The 26,398-nt window shown below is 40.9% G+C and overlaps 1 long non-coding RNA gene across 3 annotated transcripts; it reads right to left on the bottom strand.

Annotated features, from left to right (window-relative positions):
- Positions 1–21,031: 21,031 nt before the first annotated feature.
- On the bottom strand, positions 21,032–26,116 carry LOC137093141 (uncharacterized). Of its 3 annotated transcripts, XR_010908398.1 has the most exons (6): positions 25,168–26,116; positions 25,001–25,055; positions 24,626–24,735; positions 22,851–22,947; positions 22,600–22,670; positions 21,032–22,525 (listed from the first exon to the last, which is right to left on the bottom strand). It is a non-coding gene; the product is annotated as an uncharacterized lncRNA (long non-coding RNA). The 3 variants fall into 3 exon arrangements; XR_010908397.1 differs by lacking the exon at positions 22,851–22,947 and having other exon boundaries at positions 24,399–24,735; XR_010908396.1 differs by lacking the exon at positions 22,851–22,947.
- Positions 26,117–26,398: the final 282 nt, after the last annotated feature.

Here is a 26,398-nt window from a genome sequence, read left to right as displayed (position 1 = left end):
AGGATTCGCAGGAGAGGAACGATCTGGAACCTGGAGATCGCTGGAGACTGGGTAGAAAACACTGGAGACGGTTAAGTAACATCGAGGGAGTCCTTAATGTAAGCAGAAGAGGTAAGTACCTTTTTTCAACGAGACCGGACAGTGAATGAGTGCGTGCGTGTGCCTTTTGTGCTCCTGGTGATTGTGGTGATGATGGGTTGCAGGTGTGCATGATTAGTACTCTGGTGAATGCGTGTGCTGTGTGTCTGTGACGTAGGAGCCTGGCGTGTCTGTGACACTAATACTATCACTGGAATAAATGTTGATACCATTGAAATTCTGCAGCAGAGCGATATTGCCTAGTATCATGTATACTTAATTTAGCTATGGCTGCAAAGCCATCCCCTCACTTCAAATATGGCAGGACTATTACTGCTGTGACTAAAGATTGCTTTGTAAATAATCTTCCACATCAGTTTAATCTTCTCAGCATCCCAGATAGCCTAGAGGAACTTAATGTTGCAACAGAAACATCTCCTCCCTGAGGGAGGGAACAGAGAAGTAACATCAATGACTGACGGATGGGGATTTCGCCTAGAAGCCAATCATCTTTGAGATCTAGAAAATGGCCAATGGTGGTGCCAATGCCATCGGCATGTGGAATTTGCATAGCGTAAATCCACCCCACCACATGGGTATATAAGGAAGTATGCTGGCATGATCGCATTATGTTTACCTGCTGAGGAGCCGAGACTGAACTCCGAGTCGCGCCAGCAGTACAGCAGACGTTACGTCTCCGTTCCCTCCTCAGGGAACGAGGGTTACATAGGTAAACGAGACGTTCCCTTTCGTTCAGTCACTCCCAGCCCAAGAGGAGGCTACACTCCGGATGGAGTGAAACCTAACTCCAAGGGGGCATGGATGCCCCAGAATTTGGTAAACCAAAACAAGCCTATCCAGTGAAGCAACCTTTGCTTTGAGAGAGCCTTCTCTTCCAGCTTCCCACCATAATATACAAGAGCTGATCTGAGGTCCTGAAACCAGGGTCCCCGCAGGGTCTTAAAAAGTCTTAAATTTCAAAATCAAAATATAAGGCCTTAAAAAGTCTTATATTCCTGGAAGCATGGAGTTCTAGGTCTTAAATAATGTTAAGCAGGTATTAATTTTCCTACGTCCATGTATCGCTACCTCTAATGCTCATTGAAATCGTCTCAGGTTACGTCTTAGGGAACGAGACGCTGCGTCGAAACGCTAGGAGGACTCCTCTGCGTGCCATGTCATGAAGCACTTGTGTAATCAGTCCAATAGCGGGACGATACGTCACGGGCGGGTGACGTCATCGACCAGGAAGCTATAAAGCATGCCCGGACCAAACAGTCACTAGCTTCTGGAAAAGTCAAGCAAATCGATCACAGGCATGCCGGGAGTATGGCATCTCGACGCAGCGTCTCGTTCCCTCTCAGGGAACCATGGTTACATACGTAACCTGAGACGTTCCCTATCTCGAGGGAACTTCGAGCTGCGTCGAAACGCTAGGGGACCTCAATACCCACGCCGCCAGAGTCCCAAATGTCTGTATGTGTGAATCAACCCAGAAACACCCGGGACCCCGGTGTAGAGGCTACATCTAGATTGTAAAACCTCACAAATGTATGCGGAGAGGACCACCCAGCCGCATCACATACCTCTGACAATGAAACTCCCGAAATAAGAGCCATAGAGGCAGCCATACTCCTAGTGGAGTGGGCGTGGACCCTCATTGGTGAAGGATGTCCGGCCGACTCATAAGCGAGCGAAATAGCCTCGACTATCCACTTGCTAAGCATCTGCTTTGAAGCCGGTTTTCCCTTGCTCGGGGACCCAAAAACACACAAACAACTGTTCTGAGTTTCGCCACAGGGCAGCCCTGTGGACATATGCATCTAGGGCCCTGACCGGACATAGCAGATTTAGCTTCTCTTGGTCTTGACTAGTGAACGGAGGCGGACAGAAAGCCTGCAGCATTACTGGTCCCGGCACATTAGTCGGGACCTTGGGAGCATATCCTTCCCTCGGGAAGAGAAATGCTTTTACCATTCCTGGTGCAAACTCCAGACAAGAGGGTGCCACTGCCTAAGTAGGCACCCTCAAGCGTGCCGCAGGTCTGTGCCTCAAAGTACCACGAAGGAAACGCATGACCCAAGGGTGTTTCCCCAATGATGCATTATCTAATGGAATATGATAAGCAGATATCGCCGACACATATACTTTCAGTGTTGACGGAGATAACCCTGCGGAGAATTTTTCTTGTAGGAACTCAAGAACTGAACCGAACGGGCAGTTAACAGGGTCCAAAGCCTGGTGCGTACACCAGGCGACAAAAACTCTCCATTTGAGTGCGTAAAGTCTCCTTGTGGATGGTGCTCTGGAGTACAACATGGTCTCTATCACCTCAGTAGATAGACCCGTGTTTATGAACTGGGCCCCCTCAGGGGCCAAGCCCACCGTTTCCACAGTTCCGGGCGCGGCCCGCGAAAGAAGATCTCTCCTGACTGGGATTTCCCAGGGAGGACCTTCTAGGAGAGACATAATATCGGCGAGCCATACTTGGCCCGGCCAGAGCGGGGCTACCAATAAAAGCTGAACCCCGTCCCGGCGGACGCTCTCCAGCACTCCTGGGAGCAATGCCAGAGGGGGGAAGGCGTACAAACGCAGCCTCGGCCACGTCTGTACCATTGTGTCCAGCCCCAGCAGGGCTGGATGCGTGAGGGAGAAATATGCTGGACAGTGTGTCGTCTCTCGAGACGCAAACAGATCCACCTGGGCTCGCCCAAAGCGGATCCACAGCTCCTCCACCACCTCGGGTGGAGTCTCCATTCTCCCGGCATCACTCCCTGCCTCGACAGGGAGTCTGCCGCTACATTCAGGACCCCCGGGATGTACATCGCCCTGAGCGAGAGCATCTTGCCTTGGGCCCATGTTAGCATATGATGCGTCAGCTTCCACACCCGACGCGATCTCAACCCTCCCTGGTGATTTATATACGAGACCACCGAAGTGTTGTCTGACCGAAGTAACACATGGCGGCCCCGCAGGTCTGAGAAGAAGTGTTTGATTTTATATGATTGAAACACAGCCATCAGCTCCAGCTGGTTTATGTGCCAGGAGAGCTGACGGCCGTTCAGACCTTGGGCCGAGGGGCCACTCATGACCGCTCCCCAGCCAGTTAGGGAGGCATCCGTCGTTAGCGTTACGCGACGACAAGGAGCCCCCAGAACTGGCCCTTGGGACAGGAACCAAGGATCTTTTCACTTCACTAAGGCACGTAGGCAGCGCCGCGTGACCTTGATCAAGCGAAAAAGGGTTTCCCCTCAGGGAGAACCCCTTGGTCCTGAGCCACCACTGTAAGGGTCTCATGTACCGCAGGCCAAAAGGTACCCCGTTGGACGCTGCTGTCATCAGCCCTAACACTCTCTGAAAGTGTTTCACAGTGAGTGACTGACCTAGCTTTATCTGGTTCACGGTATCCAGGATCGTTTTTATCCTGGGAGGGGATAGCCGAGCCGACATTATTTTCGTGTCCCAGACTACCGCCAGAAAAGTAGTGCTCTGCAGCTTATAGGTGCCAGCACACATTTCTTTCCGTTCAACCTTAGCCCCAACACTCTCATATGGGCGAGAACAGCATCTCGATGCTGAACACCCACTGTTTCGACTATGCTAACACCAGTTCCAATCGTCGATATAGTTGAGCACGCGAATGCCCTGGAGTCGCACCTGAGCCAGAGCTGCATTCACGCACTTGGTGAAAGTGTGGGGTGATTAAGCTAGGCCGAATGGCAGCACTCAATACTGGTAAGCTTCGCCCCCGAAAGCAAACCTGAAGACCTGTCTGTGCTGCGGAAGGATGGAGATGTGGAAGTATACATTTTTTAGGTCTATTGTGACACACCAGTCCTCGGACCTGACGTGACACACAATCTGTTTTATCGTGAGCATTTTGTTTAGCTGATGCAGATCTAAAAATAGGCCTTAACCCTCCATCCTTCTTTGGAACTATGAAGTACCGGCTGTAAAAGCCCGACTCTCTGCAGAGGGGAGGGACCCATGTATAGCCTCTTTTCGCAGAAGAGTCTGTACCTTTCGTTCCATGACCAGAGGCTGCTCGGGGGTTACTACCGTAGGAGTAACCCTGCTGAACACGGGTGGGTGTGACCCGAACCCTTTTTATAATGTGAGCAGGACCCATTCTGAGATATTCGGCAGAAGTTTCCACGCTGCCAGAAAATCTACTAAGGGAACCAGCCTCTCGAGGCTGGTCTCTGGATTTTCCTGGGTGGTCAGCCCGGTGTCCTGTAACGGATAACCGGCAGGTAGCAACCGAACTGACCGCCCCGGGGCCCTCACGAGAGGGCGCAAACATCCCCAAGCCGCTACGTTTCCGGGCGGACAAGGAGATATATGTTCGCCGGGGACCGCCGCGCCCTGAAGCACCAACGGTGGCAGGGTTGGCAGACCGGCCTCCCCCGATGGCACCGGGAACGAGCGGGCGCCTCGGCGAGCCGCACTCTCCCGGAGGGGACTGCCATCGGAAGTCCTGCGCCTCTGACGTCAGGACTTCTTAGCCGAGGCCTTCCTAGCAGTAAGGACGGCCCTCAGATCCGCCCTACCACGGGAAGGTCCCGGCTGAGCGCGTCGCCCGGACCCCCGATCTCTCTGCGGGGGGGGGGGGCCCCGAGCGGCCACGCTCTCTCTTTGTTTTGCTCGGTGTAGGTTTGAGAAAGGATGTACTCGGCTGAGGCTGCCCCGCCCGACAGCCCCAGAGGGACATTTTGATTTATTTATTTAGTTATTATATATATATATATATATATATATATATATATATATATATATATATATATATATATATATATATATTTATATTTCACATCTCAATATCAATATCCCCCAGCAGGTCTGCTTGTTTTATATGCTTGCAGGGCAACCGCCGTATACAAACCGGCGGCCGCCTGATCTGCTGCCGAATATGCCCTACCCACAAAGCCGACTTTTTTTTTTTTTTTTTTTACCGGCTTGTTGTGGGCAGCTGTGGGGCTGTGTGACGATGTGGACTCGGGGGAGAGATAGCTCGCAAGCGTCTCTTCCCCGCGAGACATCGTCGCCCTTTCTGAATGATAGATGTAGACCCATAATCTACGCGATGCCTCGGCAAACACGCGATCTGAGCCACTAAACTCAACCCCGTAATCTACACGCTGCCTCGGCAAGCGCGAGACCCGCGATCGAGTCATAGAATCTATAGACCCGTGATCTACACGCTGCCTCGGCAAACGCGAGATCCGAGCCACTAGATTCAGCCCCTCGTAATCTCAAACATGCTGTCTGCTCGCCATTATATTGTTCTTTCTCTTTCTTATTTTATTTACATATTTATTTATTTATTGGCGAACTTCTTGACACTCGGCCGGCCAGTCTAAACTTAACCTGGACACAGCGCGAGTTACACCAATAGCACCTCTTTTTATGAGTGTGTGTGTGTCGTTTTCTTTTGGCAGATCATCATCAGCGCTAACAACATCCAGTTCCTTGGAGTGCTGTTGCGTTTGTGCCTCAGCGCGAGCGGAAGAAAACCGCAGAGCGTGCTTCCAACTCGCTAACTGAGGCATGAGATCCAGCAGGTAAAGGCAGAGATAGGGGATCACCCGTCTCTAACCCCGCCACTAGATCCAACTGCGATCCCCAGGACGCGAGCCTTCGCTGCGCCTCGGCAACAGCGGGACCCGAGCCCTGAGGACCGCGAGCCAAAGCACTCTCCTCGAAGAGTGCCCGGCGTGATCTTAATATGCGCATTGGGAGTCTCTCGCAATGCTCGCAGCCGACCCCCTCGAGAGCTGACTGGGCATGCTCGAGCCCCAAACACATCACACATTAGGACGTGTGTATCCCCACCCGAGATGTAACGTGGGCAGGGAGGAACACAACACCTATATTTCTTTCTTTTTTTTTTTTTTTGAACACACACACAATAAATGGACATACAATTCACACAGAGCGCTTGTGAAGACACAGAAGCTAGTGACTGTTTGGTCCGGGCATGCTTTATAGCTTCCTGGTCGATGACGTCACCCGCCCGTGACGTATCGTCCCGCTATTGGACTGATTACACAAGTGCTTCATGACATGGCACGCAGAGGCGTCCCCCTAGCGTTTCGACGCAGCTCGAAGTTCCCTCGAGATAGGGAAGCTCCTGCAACGCGCGTATGTTTGTTTTATTCCGGTGTGTTGTAGTTGTTTCTTTTGCTAGTCCAACTATTCTTCGCTGTACAACAACTACAAATGAGGCCAACCTGCATCTTATATTGCAGCCAATCAGCTTTCATGTTATTGGGACGAGTCTCTTTCTGATCGTACCCCACAGACGCATAAAACAAATTTTATTCTTCAGCTGACAGTTCTTCCAGATCTGCAATCGTGAAAGCGAAGGTGAATCTTTCTCACCATCTTACATAATGACCAAATAAAAGTATGATATACCCGATAGCACTAAAAAGAGTTAATAAAAGTGATGTAAACCACGAACTCCGATGTCAGACGGCGTGTGTTTGCTGCCTGTTAGCGATCGTGCGAGTGTACCGAATGTGTCTATTTCTAGGCTCATAACACTTGAACGAATACACACATTACTATGCATTATGTCCATTACCTGACTTAAGTAAAAAAGTTTGGGACGTGTCAGTAAGTACTGGATCTGTGCATTAGTAAGTTCTCAAAGTGAAAGCAAACTAATATAGCTCTTGTCTGTGTGTAAATGTTACACAAACAACAACAACACAAACGGGGAAAATGGCACTTATACGTAGAGCACTGTTTGTATATGTATCTTTATGTTGTATTTTTTTTGTCCTATTGTCATTTGTTTATAAGTTATGTTTTATTACTGACCATTTGCTTAAATAGCCTACTTAATAACGTTTTACTTATATTAAAGAGCATATTGCTCTGGTTTACTTTTAAGATTTTGGTCATAAGATATCATGTTATTAAAGCTAGATAGCACACCACTGGACTAGCCCATTTTTTTGTAATACCAAACAAGATTCATGCGTTTTGTTTGTTTTATTGCCATGTGTGACTATTGTGAATCTAACATAATATGGTTAATGTGGCATCCTAATTATTAAAAAAAAAATTAAACATTCACAAATTTATGGAAGTGACCACCACAAAATAAAATAAAAAATAATTTTGATCTGAAAAAGAAAATAAAAAAAATCAAATCTAACGTGTATATATAATCCTGGTGGGATTGATCTATGAATAAGTGCAAGTTTAGTAATACTTTGTTGAATTTAAATAATTAAATTTGCTTTGCAAGTAATTTAGTGATTCTGCGTTTTCTTTGTATGTTTTTTTTTATTGCGCGATATAGGTCTTAAATTTAATTCATAATGTTCTTAAAAAGTCTTAAATTTGACTTGGTGAAACCTGCAGATACCATGGAAACACTGTGTCCGGTCTACATAAGGGTGGAGAGCGTGTACTGGACAGAGCAGTGCCAAGGCTGGGTCTGCCTCCTCCAAGGGTAGCGCTTGTAGGTTCACCACCTGGTCTCTGAACGGTGTGGTGGGAACCTTGGGCACATATCCAGGCCAGGGTCTCAGGATCATGTGAGAATTGCCCAGCCTGAAATCCCACGCATGCTTCGTCAACTGAAAATGCCTGCAGTTTCCCTACCCTCTTGATGGAGTCCTATGCTGTCAGGAGTGCTCTCTTCATAAGAAGAGCTTAAAAAGTGGTAGAGTACTCAAACCTGCCACGTCCCATCTAGGAGCCACATGTCGAGGTTCCAAAGATCGGGACGCAGGTGCCAAAGGGTGCCCTGTCTCTGAGAGAGGAGGTCCTGTCTCAGAGGAATTGGCCAGGGAGGGCTGTCGCAAGAAGTAGGAGTTCTGAGAACCAGGTCTGCCGTGCAAGAATGAGGCGACCAATATGACCTGCTCCTTGTCTTCTCTGACCTTGCACAGAACCTGAGAGAAGGCTCACTGGGTGAAGCGCATATTCGTGTAGGACCCGCGGCCAGCTGTGCTTAGGGCATCCGTGCAGAGCGTGCCCTCGGTCAGGGAATAGAACAGGGTGCAGTGTGAAGTGTCGTGGGAGGCAACAGATCATAGTGGGAGGGCACATGACACCTGACAGGAGAGTGACAGGAGCCGCTGGAGAACAGGCCAGCCTGGCATATGTGCAAGTTGAGGAGGCAGGCTCACTCAGCCCACCCATATCAACCAGGTAAGGCCAGGTGTCTTTCCCCGACCATAGCTGTGGACATCGCCCCGACCCAGGGATTGTGTGGTCCCCTTCATCGCCGGAGGGCGGGGGCGGTGACGGCACGCAGTTTGTTGAAGAGCCCTCGATCGGCTCTACCCGCGTGCATGTTCAAAGGGGCGGTGGCTTACCCCGTAGCTCTGCAGGACTTCGCCACCAAAGTAGATGAGCCCACAGGCTTAGGGAGGGTACTTAGGATAGCCTCAGTGGACGGCAGTGTGCATCAGAGGGAGGGACCCCAGTGTACCCTTAGGCCATGGCCCCATCGAAGGCAAAGGAGGCCACTAAATGGTCACGGGAAGACACAAGGACTTCCAGGGCCACGTGAGCTCCTCATGTATCTCGGGAATGAAGAGGCAGGCCCAACAGCTGTCAGGTGCCACCACCACAACCAATCGCCCGACCGCAAATGCTCGTGACAGGTTGGAGGTACCATGGCTGCCCAAGATAACATGGCTGTCAACTTTAGGTCGGATCCGGGCAGTTCTAGCACACCCGAAGGCGGAGCACAGCCGAATCGTCATCCCCAAAAGGCTTTCGCCCACCTTGGGATGCGGCAATCGACATCTTCCTGCTATCTGGAGTGTGAACGAAATGAACGGGGCATCAACAGACGGTCCTATCGCTTCAGTCCAAACACTCACGGGTAGCGGTGTGCGAGGGGGTGTGGCCTGATGAATGATTGTCAGTGTTCTTAATACCACAGCACCTCCCTCAGGTCACCCTGGCCCCCAGCCAAAGTAGATTTTGGAGACAGTAGATTGGGGTGTGGCAGAGGGGACTCTCTCTCTTTACAGGGATCATTGAGTCTCAACCAAAACATAGCGAGTTGGAACATGGCACATCCACAAACACTGCCCGAATGTGCTAAAGCCCAAACACATTAAACAATAAATGTGCCCCAAGACAGCGATGAAGATCGATCGCATCCGGAAGTGCGCAGACGAACCGTCTTGTAAAAGATGTGCCACGCGCAAGCTCTTTTTGTGAGAGGTAAGCTCTGCAGAGTGCCGAAGCGCCCAGGAAAAACACACACAGCAGTTGCAGATCACTGCACAGATCAGCAGGCAGGCAATTTGAGATTGCTGGAATGCGCAATCACACCAACACTCTGGAGAACCGCTCATCTCGAAGACTGAAGAGAGAAAATCAGCATTCAGGCTTGCAGGAGTAAAGAGATGCTCTTGGCTCTTAAGCAGAAACATAATGCGACCATGCAAGCATACTTTCTTATATACACACTTGGTGGGGAGGAATTACGCTATGTAAATTCCGCATGACCATGGCATTGGCACCACCATTGGGCGTTTTCTAGATCTCGAAGATGATTGGCTTCTAGGCGAAACCCCCATTGGTCAACTATTGAATCTCTTCTTCAGCACTTTAGACACAGTTTCTGCACTTAAAGAAGATTAAAGAAAATAGTCCAATGCCCTGGTACAAGGAGCACACTCTGGCCCTTAAAACAGCAGCCAGAAAAATGGAGCGCAGCTGGAAGAAAACAAAACACCATAAAAAATATTGTGATTTTAACTGTAAAAGGTAGTAAAATGGTAGTATGGAAATATAAGAGATGGTAGAATATAACCCTAATGAGTTCCATTACTTATTTTTGAGATTTTTTTCAGCCAAATATGTCAACCAACAGGTATTGAAATAAATCCAACAAGTGGCCGACAAAATAAAAGACAGACCTCATGTCGTATCAGCTCTCGCTCCATCACAATATAGATTTAAAGGATTGGCTTAACAGTGAGGACACAAAAGCTTTTGTGTCCTTTTTTTCCTTGTAAATTGTCTCTGCATTGTACATGAAGGCCACTTTCGTCTCTTGCAGTATAATATAAAAGGCTTTCAAAGATCAATATAATGACCGTTAGCATTTTAAAAGTCTTTAAGGTTTGCATTTCTTATAGGGCTTTTAACACAGGCAATATCAGTCAGCACAACATACTCCGACTTCAGTAGTACATGTAATCTATTTCTTTAAATAAGATCACTTAGGCAGATGTTTCATCAAGAGAGACTCTGAGCAATAGAACAAGAATGCATATTAGTTTGGTTAATTAGAAGCCTTTTTTATTAAGTCACATACAAAAATGTGTCCTCTAGTGCTTAATATAGAGGGTAACATTTAGTTGAACTGATAACCAGTCAAACATTAGCTGTGCAATGAATGATTTTAAACTTGTTTACTACCTACCGTACAGTGATTGCAGAAGGCCAATTTGTTAGCATCCACCCTGGCTCCTTCAACAAAATCCTAAAAGGATTTTTCCATTGGCTTTTGGATTATTGCAGAAAATAAACTCTTTGACAAACAAAAGTTTGTGATTTGTACTTGGGGTGTAATCTTTATATCATGATACAAAAATGTGATGATACCATATGTATCAATATTATTCACAATATAGAGTTAGTGGTAACACTTTACTTGAAGGGGTATGCATAAAACTTACATGATCAATGATTCGGATCGCCAGTGTCAAACTGCCAAACTGCTGAAATCACGTGACATTGGCGATCCGAATGTCACTGATTCATAACTGCTTGAATCTTTATTTGAGGAATACGGAAGAGAAGACAATGCTGAATAAAGTCTTAGTTTTTGATATTTTTTGACCAAAATGTATTTTCGATGCTTCAAGAGATTCTAATTAACTAACTGATGTCACATATGGACTACTTTCATGATGTTTTTATTAGCTTTCTGAACATGGACAGTAAAGTGTGCATAGACTGCATATGCTCTGGACCTAAAATATAAAATATCTTAAACTGTGTTCTGAAGATGAACGGAGGTCTTACGGGTGAGGAACGACATTAGGGTGAGTCATTAAAGGGTTAGTTCAACCAAAAATTGAATTTCTTTAATTAATGACTCACCCCAATGTCGTTTCACACCCGAAATACCTCTGTTCATCCTCGGAACACAGTTTAAGATATTTTAGATTTAGTCCGAGGGCTTTTTGTCCTTTGAATGTAAGTGTATGCCCACCTGCTGTCCACGTCCAGAAGGTAATGAAAACATCATCAAAGTAGTCCATTTGTGACATCATTTGGTTAGTTAGACTCTTTTGAAGCGTCGACAATACATTTTGGTCCAAAAATAACAAAAAATACGACTTTATTCAGCACTGTAAAAAATCCAACTCACAAAAAGTTAGGCTAATGATTATGTTTTAGTTAACTGGACAATTAAATGCAAAAAAGTTGGCTTAACCAGTGAAAAGAAGTTGGTTCAACAATTGTTGGACCAACATAGTATTCATTGTAAATTCAATTTGTAATTGCAGGTTAACAAGCCTACAAGTTGGAACAAGTTAACAATGCATTCTGGGTGCATCATTCAAAACTCATCCATGGCTCCCAGCATGCATTGCGGCATGAAAGCATGTCACCATTGTTGAGATTCATGGGCTGATTCTTGATGTCTTTGGGAGAAAATCTAACAGGAGGTCAAAGTGCTTAACTCTTTCCCCGCCAGCGTTTAAAAAAAAAAGTTGCCAGCCAAAACCAGGGTTTTTGACAATTTTCACGAGAATTTAAAGGGGGGGTGAAACACTCACTTTCAGTCAATCTCATTTCAATCTTGAGTACCTATAGAGTAGTATTGCATCCTTCATATCTCCGAAAAGTCTAAAGGGGGGGTTAAATGCTGTTTCATGCATACTGAGCTTTTTACACTGTTAAAGACTTTTTTGCTTGCTACTGCTAAGGTCTAGTCGCCGCATAAAATAGTCCATAAACCGAATCATGTCCTCATAAACTACGAGAAAAGACACACAAATGTTGACAGGCCACTAAATACAGTACATACCACAGAGACGGACGTCCTGATGTTGCTGTTTCTCCTGTTCAATTTATTTCTGCCTCAGATTTGATTCTAGATCATTATCTGTATTAGCTGAGATAGCCATGGGTTTCTCCACGCTTGAGGACGTCACTGCTTTGTTCGCAATCGTCATTCTTTAGCTCCGCCCACACAATACGCCTCCAGGCGCATACAGGGACGCATACAGGGACATTCTGCTCTGTCGACATCAAGCGGACCCATACTCGGAAAAAACTCTCCGAAACATGTGAGAAACCGGAAGGAGTATTTTTGACACAGAAATACTCCATCAAACGTCCAACTTAGTTTTTGACACTTTGTCTGTTTAGGATGGGAATTCAAGTCTTTAACAGTGTAATAAGCTCAGTATGCATGAAACATAATTTCACCCCCCCTTTAATAGCCCATATAATATTTTGTTTAATGAATATCTGAGCATGAAATATATTTTAAAAAAGACCTGACCCTATTCTTTTAAACAAAAACATTTTTTTTTTATTTTGTATTCTAGCTTCCTGCATTCCTTTTTTATCAACACTTGAATATGGGTAGGTTTCATAAAAAAAAGCTACATTTTGAACAAAAAGCTGAGAAAATCACGTATTTGTGAAAGACAGAAGATTCAGAGCAATGATCAAACACAGATGGAGTAGATCGAGTCCATCAACACTCCTAATTCTTGCACAGTCCTGTGTCACCATTTCATTCAGTAACATTAGGCAGTTTTGATTCATATGCTGTTTATTGACAATGATCACATAATTTTTAATGCATATGATTACATGCGATCGCTCGTTTCACTGCGTCTTACTCGCGTGTGTTTTGATCAGGAGATTTAGTACTCTCATTCAGAAGATGCACCATAGCGCCCCCCTATCGTCCGACAGTAAACACAAAATTCCGTTATTGGCCTGGAAGCGTTTTCTCATAAATAAAGGAAATTTCCGTGTTTGGCGGGAAAATAGTTAATGTAAAATCGGTTTTAAAATAAGGTTTCAGCTTTCATGATTAAAACCATGCTGGATCTTTTCTAGACTCACAATAAAATAAAGTTCATAATATATTTTTACTTGAAAAAACATCATAACTAATAAGTATTAGGATATTTTCTACTCTGGTTTTGAGGCTCTCTCCAGAATGCTCGGTTTTGATGGGCACTGTAGACATGGAAGTAAACGCCCATGGCTAGGATTGGAGAAGATTTGCATAATGAGCTTCAACTCCCTTGTCAGTTCAACAGGAGGGATTGTTTTGAAAGTGGCAACAGGAATAATTATCTGACAGGGCTCTCAAAACGTATTTATTAAACAAATACAATGTTTTATCTCTCATCCACCCGGGATTGATTGATTTTTTTATTACTTGGCCCAACAGCTGATTGGTGGATAAAAGAGTGAAACCCACACACATGCGCGGACACATCCATATCGAGTCAAGAGAGTGAACAACAGATCAAGAAATGAATGTTATTTCACTATTAAGAATTCACTGGCCTGTCGACGTGCTTACGCTTTGGTAGCCCGTCTGAAAAACACACAACCCTGGGACGTTGTGCTTGCGAGCCCCCTGGCCAATAACATTGCATATCCGATCTGATCTGAACTGTTCTGATCCCAAATCGCAATGAATCAACAAATAAGGGATTATCCAGCTGGTGACAGCTTGCTAATGTTCTGTTAGACACACACATAATATGATCTGTAACAATGCAAAATCACATTAAAAAAAAGTTTTACTCACATAAGCATGTTGCACCATTGCACAGCATTGTGTTTTAATGTCTGCAAATCCAGTGTCGACCAGAGTCTTATTTACAGAAGATTATCTTGCTATCTTTGGAATGTTTATTGCTCGTTTAGCTGCACTAGTTGGTGAGCAGGGCTGCAGAAGCAGGGGTACACATCTATCTGTGAGGCACTGTTTCCCCCTTTTATTACGTCATTGATTTGAGAGCCTCGTTTTCTAGGGCTGGTGTCTATAAAAGCTTTTATTTTACTAACAAGGAAGTTTTCAGTTCCGAAACTTACAGGATATTCTTATATTACCATGACCTTTCATATATCAAAGGCTCAAGGAAAAGTGAATTTCTCAAATCATCACCAATTTAATGAATCATGATGCACAGATTTGACTTACACAAACTTCCTCAGCAGAGTGAGTAAGCAATAAGTAATTGGTAAATTGGTAAATACATGTTTGGGGAAAAAAATCTCTAAAAGTTTGATTTATAGTTAGGTTTGGTTAGGGTTAGGAAATTAGTGTATGAAACTAGTTAGTAGCAGTTTTCATGTTAGTGTGATGACATCTAGGGCCCTATTTTAACAATCTGATTTCATGGTTAGAAGCGCATGATGCAGGTGCACATAAGGTGTGTCCAAATCCACTTTAACAATGGAAAAAAATTGTCAGTGGTCCAAATGGGTTGTACCTAGTCTAGTAATGAGTCATGGGTCTCATGAGTCTCATCTCCAATTCCCTTTAAAAGCCAGTTGTGCTTGCACCATGGAGGATTCGCTATCTACATGGTGATATTTGGGAGTGGCAAGACTGAATACTTCTCCAGAGAGTAATCCTTTTATTTGAATTTATTTTTTATATTTAAAAATGTGTATGTGCTGCTGCTTGCCCCTGTGTGTGTAATAAGCAGAGTTTATACGTGTTGTGCACCACCTATATGCGCATATTACTTACACATCCTTTAAATAACAACAGACCAATACATAAGTAATACCTCAATTGTGATTAAAGGCCCTATCATACAGCCGGTATCATACACCCGGAATATCATACACAGTTATCATTTTCACATTCAGCACCACATTGTTTAAATACCGAAAGCATGCATGTCCATCTGTTCGACCGTCGGTGTAACAGATGGACGTGAATGCATTCGCTATTTAAACAACGTGATGGTTAAAATGATAACTGTGTATGTTGCCGGGTGTATGATTGGGCCCTTAATCACAATTGGGGTATTACTTATGTATTTAAGGTTGTAGAATAAAACATCTTGAGCTTTAATGTTCAACAGAGGCTTTATGCTTTATTTCAATAACGAAATATTGAATCTTTTTTTTGCTAATCTATTAAATTCAATAACAACAACAAAAATAAATAAATAATAATAAAAAGTATTATACTTTTGGATAAGTATCAGTTTTATCATAACCATTTTAATGATAACATTTGACAATGCATTTGTCTACATGCACAAAAGCTCAACCGCTATGGGTTTTTTTTCTTGAGCTGTTAATAGAAAGTAGGTCATCTCATTTTATTCGCCAGCATGCAGTGTCAGTGGACTGAATTGAAAGGAAAATCTCCATTATTTTGCCCCTTTACTTATTCTTTCAAGAAAGAATTCATTACTTTGAAATTGTTCTCCAACTATCTGCTATGCTCAAGAGTTATAAGGCCCTCTGCTTGTTAGTGTAAAATTATCCATGCAGCACATATTGAGTGAAAATGTTCCTTTTGAAAATCTACATATAAAAGTGCAATTCATTCAAGAGCACTGTATTATCGAATAAAGAGTGTCAGGTTTAACAAAACACAATTATTCTACAGAATGGCCTTATCTAAACTTACAAGTGTCAATGAAAGTAAAATGCAACATTATCCCATACTGGTAGAAGATCATTACAGGTCCCTGAGTTATATGTGACCCTGAACCACAAAAAACAGTCATAGGGGTTTTATTGAGTTTTATGTTTACCTAACCGGAAACACTTTACAGGTTCCCTTTGTGAAGGTGTTTGTTAATGACTAATAACTCATTTACAAATGCATTACAAATCATTGAGAAGTAGTTATAACTGCATGCATAAAAAGGGTGACTTTAACGCAATGTCTGCCAAATAGTGAGCCCTTTTTAACTCACATGTTATAAATGCTTAATAAATGTATTTATTCACACATATTTAATTAAGAACCAGATTGATTTATTTAATGATGCAGCAAACATATACTTTAATAGTGAGACTATAAAGACCAAAAGTGTTGTTTAATTGTAAAATGTGGTTTTCTCATTAATATCTCTATATTATAATATCTCTAATATAATATCTCTAATAAAATATCTCAAATATGACTGCCAATTTTTAATATGATCTAATATTACATAATTATTATCTCATGATAATACATAATTATTATCTGCCTTTTTGTGTTCCTTATCAACAGTTACAGTCTTAACCATGATATTCCACAAAAGGCTCATGATGCCTATCCACAGCAGTGTATAAAAACAGATTTATTGTTTATGAAAAAAAATCATAACTTTATTTTGAGGAGAGAAAAAAACCTGCTACACAATAACTGAATGAAATGTAAGTAATGGATATTTTAATTCCCATATTAATTATTTGTAAACCTTAAGTGGATTTGTAAACCTTAAGTGGCAACCTTAACCTGTGAACCATTTATTAATGAGTTACAAACATTAATAACCTGTGAAAGTGAACCTTAATTTAAAGTGACTGTCACAGGTTAACCTGTAGACTATCAAAATGTGGACTTGCAAACATTCAAAAATTTCACTTGTACTATGCATTGCCGGCAATATTAACATCTGTGTACACATTATGAAGGTGTTATGGAGTTTTTGTTTTGTTCAGTCTAAAATTTGTTTCTGCTATGTAGGCATGTGCCGATATCAATTTGTAATGTTGCGATTAATTGCGAAGCTTTTATCACGGTATACGGTATTATCACAATATTGAAATAAGTTGCAAAAAAGTGTTGTCATAGCATAACAGCTTTAAGAACTATTTTTGTAATAACAAAAATAACTGAATGTTTAAATACAATAATACAATGCACCAATAATATATATAGCTCTGGAAAAAAATAAGATAAATCAATGTTAAGTGGTTTCTTGATTTTTTCCATAGCTGTAAAAGTACAATTTTCAAACAGATTAAACAGATTAAAGTGCAAAAGAATTAGGCTATAAAGAACAACAGGTAACAAATTAATTTAAGGTCTCATTATTTAATGCATTAACTAAGATTGAGCAATAGCTACATTTGGTACAGAAAGTATAATGTTTTTGGTAATGTTAGTTAAGAAATACTGATCATTGTTAGTTTTATTTAAGGTCCATTGAAAAAGTTATTTTGTTATTAAACAGTAACTAAGAAATTAACATTACTTAGAATAATTAATTCTTTATAAGTATTTTACATTGTCAGTTTGGTAATAATGAATTAACATGTTAACTAATGAAGTCGTATGTCTTTTGGACAAGTAATCCAAAAAATTCTAATCATTAGGGCATGTTGTAGTCCAGATTAAAACACAATGTTTAAGTTTGAAAATAAATAGCCTAGTTTTTAAGTATTAAGTATTTGGTGCTGAGCCTGTGATGAACAACATTGGGATTACAAAAACTTGGGCCGTTTGGTTTTGCCAAATTAGCACATTGTTGCTGTTTTTTTTGGGTTTTTTTGTACAGTTTTTATTTATTTGTTTTCTCCTGCACAGTAAATATTTTTACACCTTCCGATAAAACACCCTTTTTGGATTTCGCAACTGTTTGTACAGCATGTCGTTTCCTATTTCACTTCAACTGGTTGGCTTCCTTACTATGGAAGCCCATTTCCGCCACAGTTGAGTAAAAAATGAGACAAACAGTTGAGTCAAAATAATGAGAAACTTTCTTGAAATAATGACTTAACATCTCTAAATAATGATACATTTTCTCTAAATATTGACTTAGTTTCTCATTATTTCGAGATGCTAAGTCAATATTTCGAGAAAACATCTTGAAATAATGAGAAACTTTCTCGAAATATTGACTTAGCATCTCGAAATAATGAGAAACTAAGTCAATATTTCAAGAAAACATCTCGAAATGAGAAACGTTCTCGAAATATTTACTTAGTTTCTCGTTATTTCGATATATAAGAAATGTTCTGATTATTTCGAGATGTTAAGTCAATATTTTGAGAAAGTTTCTCATTATTTCGAGATTTTAAGTCAATATTTTGTAACAACAACGAGTTTATGAGTTTAATGTCTCGGGGAATAATTAACTCAAAAGGGGTTCAATATTCAATATTCATGAATTTATGAATATAATTTGCCCGTCATTCATTACGTATTAAAAATTTCCCGATAGGGAAAATTGTTTAATTAAATACAAGTAACCCTTTATGAAATTGCTTGAAATTATCCTACTAAGTTCGTCCACCAAATTAGTTATAGACTTTTCAACTCAATTCTCCATAAGGGATCACTGCTTTACGAGCGCATAAGAAACATTAACTTTACTGATCAGGACAAGTTCAATATTTCAAATGGTCATACAGTTTACTTTACTAACATAGTAGCATAAGCAGTTAGGTAACTTAGATCGCAAGTTTCATTGACTTTGTGTATGTGGGAGAACAACAGACCCAACTCATTAAATGTCTTTCTGGAGGTTTAATAAACACAGACTAAAAATAACACTACGATTCACACAGAGAGTACACACTAAATATGCATCAAGAAAGTAGACATGTAGATATTAACGAAAGAATACATAAAAGAGAATAATGAATAGACTGAGATTAGAGAGAGATAAAAGAGAGAGATGGGGGAGAGAGAGAGATGAGAGAGAGAGATGAGACAAGCATTTAGAGGTAAAAACACAACTTCCTTCAGTTCAACCACTACGACCTTCACGGAGCTTGTCCCAACGGGACAATACACACCTTCTTTACAGCAGTTTAAATTTTATAAGAAGAAGAATACTTGCATTTCTTTTGGTTTCGTTTTGGCTTCTCGCTTGTGTGTGTGTGTATATATATCTGCGTCTCAGGTAGTTCTCTCCGAGGTCGGGAGGTGACGTAGTTTTCCTTTAGCGGCGTTTCGGGTCTACCTCCTGAAGTAGCCCGTGGCTAGTAAGTTGATGGAACGAGGAACAAAGGATTGTTGAAGACCGGATTGTAGAAACGGAGTTTCTTGAAGAGGAGTTTCCAGAAGAGAAGAGGGAAGTCAAGAAGGGAGTCAAGAGGGGAGTCAAGAGAGGAGATTGTGGTCTCCACTGGTCTTTTAAGAGAATTAATCCACGCCCCCTTCTGGCTAATTCATCCAATCCAGAGGGTGAATTCTGTAGCGGGAAAAGTTCTCTTTGTCTCATTTTATGGCCTATTTTGCATGTTCCTGAGGTGTCGTAAAGGGGTGTTGATTTTGTATGGTTTTACTCCCAAGTCGGCTAAACATATTAATGATACATTTCACAATCCCATTTTGTGCATCATTGAGTAAGTCAAAGAAATAGGAATATTTAGGTATCAAACACCTTATGGCTGGGAGATATTAAAACAGAGATACAATTTTACACAGGAATACAAGCATTTAAAATGAGCTTACATTGTTTCTATGCCATGACTGAGTAGGCCTGAGTCAAGGAGCATGCATATACACACCAAGCTACCTCGTATACAGTCTAGAATAGTCTTAATTAAAGCTTCATAAGGAATGTGTGTGTGTGTGAGTCCTTGTGTATTGACAGGAGCCTTGGCGCCTTTCGGTCTGGGGAATGAAAAGGGGGGGGAAACAGGGTTCGAGTCGTGTGACCCGATCAGGGCCTGTGTTATTGGACGGGGTCGTAAAACTGCCGAAGTTGTCACTTCCCCCAGACTCTGTGGCGTGGCTCTTAATTTACATGCGGCTAAAAGCTATCCCCCCCTTTTTACAATCAACATAGGGTTCCTCTTTGATCCTCATTGTAAGAGACCACAGACGCTACAATTTTGAGAAAGTTTCTCATTATTTCGAGATGTTAAGTCATTATTTCGAGAAAGTTTCTCATTATTTTGACTTAAAGAATCATATTTTTTTACTCAACTGTGGCGGAAACGGGCTTCCATAGCCTACAGTGATCACATGTGAACCAATAATTAATGCGTTAAAAACATTAATAACCTGTGAATGTGAACCTTAATGTGAAGTGAACACAGTATGGTATGAATGCATTGCACAAACAAATGATAAATATTTTATTGTTGATAAATTGTATCAGTAAACACAATTTTAAACTTGACCATTAACACAACAATACACAATTATTAATTATGTTGATATCATGATAAAAGCCACTGTAACGAGCATCTGACCATCCACTTACAGTAACGCTACTTACACATGACAGAACTGTCCTGAGGGAGCGTCAGAGCGGTTATTTTTGTATGGTAAATAAACTAGCACAGCGATAACCATTGGTGGAGAGTACTGAAAAAGCATACTCAAGTAGAAGTACTGTTACTCATCAAAAAATTTTGTTCTAGTAGAGTAAAAGTACCTGTCCTAAATACTATTCAAAATATAAGTCCTAAATTCAAGCTTCACGCAAGGATAGCATAAACAGCAGCTCTCATGAACATACGTCATGGTCCAGGCTGTGCAGGGGACATGAGGACTTTTCTATTCTTCCCACAGATAAAAAATGTCAACAGTAATGGTTGATGTGTATTATAATCGGATACCACAATAATTTAATTCAAGATCGTTCATTTGTTCGGCCTTTTTCAAGCAAGTTTCATTTAGCGTCTTAAACTGAAGAAAGTGGCAATTACAACTGTATTCCTGCAAGCAGTAAGTAGCGATTTTATCCACTTATTGACTGTTTAAACAATTTCTGATTAAATTGAAAGTTTCTTAGAGCGATAGCATTGTCCAGATAATGCAAGATGCCAGTACATTAACAATAGGAAACACCAAGTACCATCCAAAACTAAACAGTGTGTCTAATGACAAAGGTTAATATTATTTTGTATTACAAAATACAACCATAGATACGTTGCTTTACAGATCGCTCACTCGATACTTCTAGCAAACGTCACCGTTTCCACCATATAAGTTAAAACCATAGTCATTTGACAAGGCTATTAATTTTGTAAAAATATATATATATTCCCAGCTAACACAGTTACGTTGTGAAGACGTAACCGGACCGGACCATATTCGTCGTAGCGACGTACCAAATAACGTTCCAATGACGTAACTTTGTGATTCCCATAATCGTCGTGGCGACGTTATAGTGGGACGTTGCTGGAACGTGACGAGCACGTCCCAACGACCAAACTGGCACGTTGTGAGAACGTAACCTTAAAGGACCATATTCGTCGTAGCGACGTACCTAATAACGTTCCAGTGACGTAACTTTGTGATTCCCATAATCGTCGTGACGACGTTATACTGGTACGTTGCTATAACGTGATGATCACGTCTCAACGACCAAACTGGCATGTTGTGAGGACGTAACCTCAATGGACCATATTAGTCGCAGCGACATACCAGGTAACGTTCCAGCGACGTAACTTTGTGATTCCTGTATTCGTCGTGGCGACGTGATTATGATATGTCGCTGGAACGTGGCAGGTACGTCCTAACGACCAAAATACCACGTCCACCTTTATTTGAATAATCTCACCTTTAGTCCGGGAAATGAAGATGTGCTTGGTCCATAACCTTGAAATCCACATAGAACTGATACACTCAAACATTGAATTCTCTGCTGTAAAACCTTATTAATACATTTGTTTTGATTTTAGTTAATATATTTAGGGATTATGTACTCGTAGATAATAAAAAACGATACAAACCCCTATTAAATTGTAATAGAAAATGGCTCAAAACCACACTGCATTAATTTAATAATCAGCATTTATTCAGTGTTACTTTGTACAAATATTAAGTCAACATTTAAACAGTGTAAAGTGTCAACAAATTATGAGTACAGAAATGTAACACGTCCATTCATTAATTAAACAAACAACATAAGAAATGTAACCAATTATTAAAATATTTTATTGTCTTATTAGGGAGTAGTTAAGTATTTTCTCACTTATACTTATCAATACTCATATTGGTACTACTCTCAATAATTTAGCACAAAAAAGACATGGAAAAAAAGAGTTATCAGTTTCTTTATTATTACTTTTATTTGCAGAAATGTCCTGCGTGTCCTGTGAGGCACCTGCTACAAATGTCTGGTGGTGATGTGCTTTATTGCTTCACTACCTGTAGCTAAACCTGAACAATGTGACAATTACAAAAGATATATAGTCCTTGAGCTATAGTCCTACGTTCATAAAGAAATATGTAAAAAAACACTACATAGAGTCCTAGCATCTTTTCTGTATTATTGGGCCAAAATATACATCAACAGGTTTTTTTTTTGTTCAAGAAAATGAGCATGATGACTTTCTCAGGAAGAATCTGAGACCCCTCATTCCTGACTGTGTCCCAGCTGTGGAAAAAGCTTCAGACAGTGTTGATGAGGCAGAGGGAGATGGAGAGCTGTGAGAGAAGAGGAAGAGGGTCTTTCTTACCCCACCAGCGGAGGGCAGGGTCTTCTGAGGATAGGATAGGAGGATGGGCTCTATATATTCACTTTGGATCTTTGTAAACTGGAAGCTGAAAAAAAAGCCATACTATTGTAGGTGTATTGCTTTTTGTTAAAAAGGTATAATTTTTTTTTTTTTACTTACATGTTCTTCCTCCTCTTCATCCTCTTCCTTATCCCGAGCTACACTGTCACATCTTCATCATTTTCTGGCAGCTGAAACAGAGGAGAACCTTATTAATGTTGCTAATCTGTGTTTTTATGCTTTTGAAAGAGTCTCTTTTACTCAACAGTCACCAAGGCTGCATTTATTTGATCAAAAATACAGTACAAACTGTAATATATATTTAAGTGATAATTCACCCAAAAATGTCAATTCTGTCATGAATTCCTCACCTTATGTTGTTCCAAACCTGTAAGACCTTTGTTCATCTTCAGACACAAATGAAAATATTTTTGATGAAATCCAAAAGCTTTCTGACCCCTCCATAGACTGCAACACAAGGCCCAGAAAGGTAGTAAAAACATTGTTAAAATAGTCCATGTGACTCCAGTGGTTCAACCTTAATGTTACGAAGCAACAAGAATACTTTTTGTGTGCAAAAATAACTTAATTCCACAATTTTGATCTAGCCTGTGCCAGTCTCCTTAACGTTGTAATTATTGATGTATTTACATCCTTTCTGGGCCTTGAAAGTGTTAATTAAATTGCTGTCTGAAGATGAATGAAGGTCTTACAGGTTTGTAAGAACATGAGGGAGAGGAGTTGATGACAGGATTTAAAGGTTTGGTAGAACTAACCCTTTAAATTGAAAACAGCTATTTTACATTGTAAAATTATTATTATTCTTATTATTATTATTTTAATATTCCTGTCATTAAAGCTGAATTTTCAACATCAATACACCAGTCTTCAGTGTTACATGATCCTTCAGAAATCATTCTCATATGATGATTTGCTGCTCACAAAAACATTTATGATTATTAGCAGTGTTGACTTTTGTGTAAACCATGGTGCATTTTTCAGGATTCTTTGATGAATAAAATCCTCATATTAGAATGATTTCTGAAGGATCATGTGACACTGAAGACTGGAGTAATGATGCTGAAAATTAAGCTTTGATCACAAGAATAAACTACATTTTATAATATATTCAAATAGAACCCAATTATTTAGAATTTAAATATTATTTCAATATTAGATTTTACTGATTTTTTTTAATCAAGCAAATGCAATCTTGGTGAGCATTAGAGACCTTTTTCAAAGAATTGTACCAAAACCAAACTTTTGAACATTATTGTATGTTTGAGGTTTTACTTACTAGTCACATGGTGATAATGCCAGGGTTAGTTCATCCCAAAATGAAAAATATCCCATGATTTACTCACCCCCAAGCCATCCCTAGGTTCTTCAGGCGAACACAATCAGAGTTATATTTAAAAATGTCCTGGCTAATCCAAGCTTTATAATGGCAGTGAATGCTTCATTTTTGAAGTCCATAAAAGTGCATCTATCCATCATATAATTGCGCCACACAGCTCCGGGGTTTAAAAAAGGTCATCTGAAGCAAAGTGGCATGTTTGTGTGAGAAAAATATCCATATTTAAAACTTTATAGACTAAAATAACTAGCTTCCAGTGGTCAGCAATGCGCGAGTCGACTTGCGCTAAAAAGAATAACCCTTGACGCATGCGTATTGACGAACGCAGAAGTACAGAAATTAGAGCAAAACAAAACATAGCATGGGGGGGGTCACCCTTTTTAGCGCAAGTCGACTTGCGTAGCCTACCGCATATCACCAAGCAAACCAAGCAATATTCACTGCCATTATAAAGCTTGGAAGAGCGGGGACATTTCTTTATATAACTCTGATTGTGTTCGTCTGAAAGAATAATGTCATATAACTTACACATAGGATGGCTTGCAGGTGAGTAAATCCTCACCATTTAAGAGATGTTGTCCGACAGGAGATCTGCTCCAACTCTGCTAACTTTACAGTGCAGGCTGCAGGGCATCAGCATGGAAGCATCAACACTTTATCAGAGCCAAATATATAAATTATACAACGCCAGGTTTATTAAAAGGAAAGAAGCTACAGCAAAGGTTAAATGCAGAAAAGAGAAAGAATGGGTTAAAATATTGTTAAAAATGGACAAGGTTAATCAATCACCTTTTTCAGTTCACCTGTGTTTTCTACTTCTCTTTCAGCAGCTTCCTTCAGAAATGTTGGAAACTTGCTGGGAGCTTCACCTCTGTTGTAGAGGGGTTATTTTGTCCCTTCTGAAAATCACAGAACATTTTATTATATGTTAACACGTTTTTTTCGCGCTCCGTGTTAATATTAAGTTAATGTAAGTGGCTTCGTCGATTAACAACAAACACATAACTTTAACGTTAGTTGAATTAATTAGCCACCTTCAATGACCCATTCAATTCCCAGAAGAAAAAAAAAACTTGATAAAACTATCATTTACACATGTGACTCAAAGCCTAAACAAGAGATTAACTTTATAGAGTTAACGTTAGCCTCGTTAACTTAACTTACTGTTCGGAAAACGGTTGATGTGCTATACGGACTTTTTTCCAAAGACTCTACATTTCTATAAAGTAAATATTCAACAGAACAGAAGCGTGTCAATGACACATAAAAATGTCAGGAAAATGTCAGTAACAGTTGTGTGTATTATTTGTGTAACTTTAAAGACAACTCACCTGAAATTATAGTGAAAACAACAACGACAGAGGAAGTTTTGCGGCTTGTCTGTTGTGTTGCTGCACCGTTTCCATGGCAACTCCGCGCCGCTCCAGTGTTTGACCCATCACCACGTCAAAGTCACGCAGCAAGAATTACATGAATACAAATCAAGAATAATAAATAATGAATTTAGAACTCATTTTGAAGTTCTATGACCCGCTCAGATGCAAAATGCCACTCCCGGCACCGCACGTGATAGTGGGACAATTGTGTTTTTTTTTTTTGTTAGATTTTTTATTGTTTTTGCCAATACGATTTGCAAACATGGATTCATTTAGAATATTTGATAAATTAAGTAAATGTCCCATATAAATCAAAATGGCATACATTTGATAATACTTGTAAATTAATAATGCAATTTGGAAAGTTATGAAGACCAGTGGGCCACGTCGCTACAACATTCTCCGTGGGATAAACACGCGACGTCTTTTGAGGACGTGCCCACAACATTTCTGCAACTTTAGCCAAGATTTAAAAAAAATGGAACTTTACCGCGACGTCCTTACAACGTTCTCTGTGGGATAAACTAGCGACGTCTTTTGAGGACGTGCCCATGACGTTTCTGGAACGTTAGCCAAGATTCTAAAAAAATGGAACTTTACCACGACGTCCTTACAACGTTCTCTGTGGGATAAACTAGCGACGTCTTTTGAGGACGTGCCCATGACGTTTCTGGAACGTTAGCCAAGATTCTAAAACAATAGAACTTTACCGCGACGTCCTTACAACGTTCTCTGAGGGATAAACTAGCGACGTCTTTTGAGGACGTGCCCACAACGTTTCTGGAACGTTAGCCAAAATTTTTAAAAATGGAACTTTACCACGACGTCCTCACAACGTTGTCATAAAGTAATGTCACGCTGACCAAATGACGACTAACTGACGACGTTGTCACAACGTACTGTGTTTGCTGGGTTTATATGATGTATATTTTGAGAACTTAAGTATGATGTTTTTGCATAATTGTATTTCAGAGTACATCACAGTCACTGCGTAGTCTACATTGTGACTAACGTTATATAAACATGCAATATCGTTGATAAAAAAAGATGAATCATCACTGGTTTTGGTTTTGTCTGAGGGAAGGAAGAGCGTTCGTGCTTGTGGTTGCCAGATTTCAGAAATGTAAAAACCCAATCAGAGCTTTTCTGTGTAAAGAACACATATAATATCCGGTGTTTACCTAAA

The sequence above is a fragment of the Pseudorasbora parva genome, chromosome 11 (genome assembly GCF_024679245.1).
Source record: "Pseudorasbora parva isolate DD20220531a chromosome 11, ASM2467924v1, whole genome shotgun sequence".
Classification (NCBI taxonomy): Eukaryota; Metazoa; Chordata; class Actinopteri; order Cypriniformes; family Gobionidae; genus Pseudorasbora; species Pseudorasbora parva.
Note: the sequence above shows the minus strand (reverse complement) of the source record. Positions and strands in the feature narration are given on the sequence as shown.